This window comes from Chelonia mydas, chromosome 10 (assembly GCF_015237465.2).
Source record: "Chelonia mydas isolate rCheMyd1 chromosome 10, rCheMyd1.pri.v2, whole genome shotgun sequence".
Lineage (NCBI taxonomy): Eukaryota > Metazoa > Chordata > Testudines > Cheloniidae > Chelonia > Chelonia mydas.
Genome location: NC_051250.2, coordinates 4,989,510 through 4,995,781, shown reverse-complemented (window position 1 = coordinate 4,995,781; position 6,272 = coordinate 4,989,510).

Below are 6,272 nucleotides of genomic sequence, written 5' to 3'. Positions count from 1 at the left end.
GACCACTGGGCCATTCACTACTGAAAGAGTCCTTGAGCAGGGAGAGGGCCTTTGCTCTTGGTAACACAAAAGATTTACCCATCACACCAGTTAGTTGTCTTCTGGTTGCCTGAGATCCTGGCCTGGGAGCTCAGGGGATCAAGAGCTGGGGGGCGGGGGGGGGGGGGGAGGATGGATGGGGCAGGGGTCCCTGAGAGGCTATCAGGGAACAGGGTGGGTTGGATGGGGCAGAGGTCCTGGGGGGGCTGTCGGGGTAAGAAGCGGGGATGTCTGATGGGAGCGGGGACCGGGCCATGCCTGGCTATTTGGGGAGGCACAGCCTCCCCTAACTGGCCCTCCGTACAATTTCAGAAGCCTGATGCAGCCCTCAGGCCAAAAAAGTTTGCCCGCCCCTGCTATAGATAATGGGGTAATCTGATGTGTATGAAGAACTGGCTTTCTCTGAAGACCAAATTTCTTTATAGCTGTTTGTTTATCCAAATTTGGATAATAAACAGAAGTTGAAAACCTCTTCCCAGCCTTCCTGTGAGACTAGCATCCACATAACCTCAAAAGTTTAAGTCTGGTGGTCAGTGTGGGATGTCAGGTTGAAGGCCAATCGGGTTTAATGCATGAGTAATCAAGATAAGTGGAGTTTCATTTCAGATGTTAAAAGCTCTATATGATCAAAAATGGTTGAGTTTTTTTGCTAGTATTTCTCTGATCCAAATTTCCAAGTTATCTAAACTGGGGTGTTCCTTTAACAGACACCATTATACAGCCAGTACTGCCCAAAAAATGAACGTGTCTGCATGCAAAGTCAAATTTCATCTGAAAATTAGCTCAATTCTAATATAGAGATTCAAGGAAGGGGCATCACTTATTTGCATCTGGAGATGGTGGTGGCATCATGTAACCTTGGCAATTCAAGAACCATGTTTCAGAATTCCATTGCCATGGCCTTCTGAATGGGTGACTAACGAATGGCTTCTGCCTGTAGCACAAGACTGAGTGTCAGAAACCAGGGTTCTGTTCCTGCCTTTGCCTCACAACTCCTGTGTTACCGTGTGCAAGTCACACAAACCACCTGTGCCTCTGTTTCTTCATCAGTAACAGGATAGTACTTCCATGCTCTACCTGGCCAGTAAGGATAAACTCACTGAATTTGAGTAAAATTGAGCTGATTCTCTGATGGAAAGCACTGTCTAAGTAGAAAGTACTATTACTGAGCACTCTGGTGCTAGGGGTCTAGGAGCTTTAGAAATGTGTAATAATTTATTTCTCAATATCCAGTATGGTGGGGTGGGGGGTAATCTTCCTTAGATGTAAATATTTAGGAATTATGCAGTGTTAACAAGCTACTTCACCTTGACTGGTTCTTTGAAATGTGTTAACTACTTATGCTGAACCATCTTTCACCTTGCATTTAGCTGAGACCCCCTGAGTAAGTTTCTGAACCTGTTGCAAAGTTTCGGGTAAACTTGAAAGCTTGTGTGTCTCACCAACAGAAGTTCGTCCAGTAAAAGCTTTTGCTTCACCCACCTTGTGTCTCTACTCTTCTCATGACGTCTGGCCTGCCTGTCCATTCTTAAGTAATGTTCCCTAGGTTTTACAATCGGATCTTAAATTTGACGTGTGCAGTGAATGAATGAATAGTAAACTGTACAATCTGAACATCTGTTCAGACTCCCTGATAGGGATTATTCCTAACTCCATTGTCAAACAGGTGCAGTGACCATTAGCAGTCTTTAGCATGTATCCTGTAACTCTTTGGGGGCAATTCAACTTATATTTTGCCGTAAATAAAACCTTAAGATCAAAAGTTCAGCAGGGTTGTCTCCTAAGATCACCTATGTATGCGATGCTGTGAAATCCTCTGCTCTAAATACAGGCCAGTTTGAGGAAGAGTAAATGGATGTCTGAGTTGAAGAACAAAACATTTCTGAAGATTCAACAACTTCTATCTTAATATTACAAGTGACAGGTTTCATTACAAATTATGGACAATTCCTGCATCAGGTTCAAGAAACCTCAGCTTGGCTTTTTTGCGGTATGCAGAAGAAGCCTGTTCTTATATTAAAAGCTAATTTTAATTTTAAATTATAATTCAGACCGAGAAATACTGATATGATGCCTTCAGCAGAGAAATGAGCTGTGCACCGTGCCAAAGAATTAGAAAGTTTATGAGAAGAGAGCCTTAAAGACAACCTTAGGGGATACCTTCTTGACCTCAATCAAATCACATTTACGGTTATTTCCTGCTACTCTTTTGGTGCCCAGGAGGGGAGATAATTGGGGAACAAAAGTATGACCAAATGATCAAAATACTGTTCCTAACCTAACAGGAGATTGTGATTAGCCATAGCAACTGCTCTCTTTAAATTTCTGAAGATGGGTGTGGGGGAACAATGTTTGCCTACTATAGCGTATATCCTAAAGACTACTAACAGATATTGATGCTGCTTGATGTTATGGGTAGGAGCTGGATTGTGAAAGAAACAAAATTCCTTTTGGATAATACTGGCTCATATTTAGACACCTTTCATCCAAGATCTTTGAGCACCATGATCCTTATAGCCCCCCTGAATGAGGTATAATTTGCATCTGTGAAAGGGGGATAATGCTACTGACCACCTTCGACAAAGCACTTTGAGATCTGTTGATGAGCAGCACCAGGGATTCTTTTTTTCAGTAGCAGAGGCCCTGGTGGGCTAAGTGCTGTATGGTAGGTTTAGTAAAACTCAGTCCCTGCCCTAAAGATATTACAAGACACATAGGAGCCTGGAGTAGGCAACTAAAGCACAGAGGAGGAAGTGGTCCACCCAAGATGTCGCTGCAGATCAGTGTCAAAGGCAGGTATAGAAGATACGTGCCCTGGCCCCTAGATTGTATGACCTCTATTATATCCCTTTTGCAGCTTGGCAAACAGGTGCTAGGAGGCTAAAGCTTTGTCTTCACTTGGAATTAGCCCCAAGTCTCAGCCTTGGTATAACCACCTGCAAACTACGAGCACAGCCACTCAAAGCCCCATTTCCAACATGAGTGTTCACCACTGCTTGGAATGGGGCGGTTGAAATTATGGCTCTGTCTGCCGACCCTAAGGATTTGCACAGCTGCAGCTATCTCCGGGTTGAAATCAGGTCTTGTCCATAGTTGGAAGGTAAGATACTAACACTTTGTGTAACTTCTCCTTCTCCAAAAACAACCTAGTGTGTGCAAGAGAAGAGCTGTGTCGTCCATCCCTCATGTCAGTTACAACCTGGGCCTGATCCTGTAAGAGTGAATAGTCTCAACTCTTGTTGACCTCCTTAGCACTGGACTGCTCACTCCTGGTCAACAGCTTCCCTTTATCACTTGATGTTGCTCATGACTTCTTAGCAGCATCAAGCCAGTTTGCAAATAGAAAATAAAAAGGAAGATATTTCACGAGATTCTTCAGCTGTCTTTCAGGTAGACTCATTGTGAGGCTCCCGGACCTGATGAGTTAAGGTTACTAATAAAATAATAGCTAATCCTGGCAATGTATGACCTTGGCTTGAGGAGGGTGGAGATGTTGGTTACCAGGAGTTGGACGCCTATGCCAGTGTCAGCACGACAAGTGCTCTGTAGGCCTTTTGAAGGGGCAGGGCTAACAGATTTGCCGTACGCCGTATATTTTACACCACGTTTTTCACAGAGTGCTTGTGACTGCTTATTTCCAGCTCATTTTAGACCCATTAGGAAAATGATTTCACTAGACCTTGCTGCTAATCTTGCATGATCAATGCTCTCTGGTATTATACAGCTCCTAAATTATCCGCTTGTCGATTTTAATCCTAGATTGCATCCTGGAGGATGAGGATCCATTGGCGACAGCTGAATTTTTTTATATTTACAAAATAGAGGAGGAAGGGGGAGCTGATCAAGTGATACAGAAATGTAGGAACCATCTAGTTATGCACAGATCTTGCCAGACTAGCTCATACTGGGTCCGTCTAGTCCAGTATCCTGTCTCGGACAGGGGCCAGCATCAGATGCTTCATAGGTGGGTGCAATAAACCCTGCAATAGGCAGACGTGAACTAATCTGCTTCCTTTGAAGATCTCATCTAAACCCTAATATTAGAGATTATCTTAAACATGAAACACAAGGTTGTATATCCCTTCCCCCGAAAATTGTAGTAGTAACTATTGTAATGCTGGATAATCTTTTTATCTATCTAAATGTCCAGTCCCTCTTGGAATCATGCTAAGTTTTTGATCTCAATTACTTCCCGTGACAGTGAGTGCTACAGTCTGATTACAAGTGTGGAAGAAAACTATGAATCGTGCGGACAAAACCACATAATCATGTTTTTTATTACCACTGCCCTCATCCTCGCTTCCCTAGCCCCACTTATTGTTTGTTACTTTCACTCTTTGCTTTGTGTTTCTAATTAGAGCAGGATCTTTTGGGGCAGGGTTTGTGTGTGTATGTACAGCACCTGACACAATGGGGGGCCTAAGCCTCAACGGGACCTTTCTGCCCTGCTGCTATACAGCTATTCATTACTACTAACACAAGTTTTGATATTGAGATTAAGGCTGAGATGTGCAAAGCAACCTGCTTCTGGGCACCAAATTCCTATTCACTTGAATATGGATGAGGTATCTAAGCCCCCCTTGCCAACTTTGGAAATCTCTGCATTTGTTCATACTCTAAGACTTTCAATGGGCAGTCAACTACCCAATCAAAATAAGAGCAAGATGTGGTGCCATATACAGTCAACACTGAAGGTCTCTTTGGCTTTTCCTGCAGTCCAGACATTCAGTACTATACCTTTAAATGGTCTCTGCTGAGCAGGATAGGACATTCACTGATAAACTATTTCTACAGAGCACACTAATTAACCTGCTAAATGAGATTATCCCTTCTGAGCATGCATTAGAAAGCTAAATTAGCTAAAACACCATTCAAAAGAGATCCATAATTAGCCACCTGCTCTGAGGTCACCATCAATGTTTTTGATGACCTCTGCCTAAAGTCTGTTTTTGATGACCTCTGCAGTGCTTGCTCTGTGGGTTTTTTGTGGGGAGCTGGGTGGGCTCATTTCTGCTGAGATTCCATTGTCCTCACGGGGCATGCTGTGTTGTTACCAGGCCACTTCACCTTGCTGGCCGCAACGTTCTCTGGCTCAGTGAGTGTAGGAGAGGATTTACAAAGACAGAGAACGCTTAGGCCAGCAGACCGCATGCAACCAACTCGGTCCCTCGTAAAAGCTATTACTTCCCCCACCATGTCCCCCAAACATAGTGGTGAGATTGCAAAATAAGACAGAAGTCGGTGAATGAAAATGTGATTGGCTTTCTACAACATGCGCCTGCGTCTTTGGGCTCCAAACGTCGGAGGGCGTTGGAAATTTGGCCCTTACAGTTTACAGCCCTGATCCTTCAGCCACCGATGCTCATGGCAAACACACCAGAGACTTCGCTGAGAGAAGGGTCAGATCTGACATTAGATCAAAGCCCCAACAAAAATGACTTCATCATGCTGCATGAGGCATTAAGGAAGGTGAGTAGATCAGCGTCTAGAGGTGTAAGTGGGTTGGAGCACAATAGATGTAGTCTTCTAGAAGCTCCATATTTCAAAGCTTCCAAGGGCTGCAGTGTAATGAGCTTGCTCTGTCTTTGGTTGGGTGTGTTTTGGTGGCTATAAGGTAGGAGTGATAGGCAAGTAAGTACAGCAGTAGCGCACTTGGTTTCCACTGGATGCAACACGTTTCACAGGCTGGAGGTCCTGCATTTGCGGAGGTCGTTTACTATGTGCCAGATGAAGCAAGCTGTCAGAGGGCTCTGTAGTTTTCAGGCAAGAGCCTGTGATTTCAGCCCCCATCATGGCTTCAGTGGAAGAGCTTCAGACTGGCTGGAAAGTTCTAAGTAGCTCTAATGAGTTACTGCAGCACGTGACATGAAAATTCTGGGCAGGTAGCTGGTGTTGAGATGGCATCTTGGTAAGAAGTCGCTAAACACATTGGCACTATCTAGATTGAAATGTACAGGTATTCACCTCCAGACGCATGGTTAAGCATGCCCAACTCTCCAGTAGAAGGAACATCATATTCGTATTGCATGCTGCCATTCACTGGGCTAATGAATGAACAAAGTCAAGCATTGGACAGGCGCAGTTGTGACATTCTGCAGGAGCTGCTGTCCTCCACAGGTGCAGTGTGAGGATAGTTCCTTACATGGCTGGTTATCAAGGCTGGGCTCAGAAGAGGGGATGGAGAAGGGAATCTGAACCCGGAATTCATGGGAACTTCAAAATCGATGCTTTAA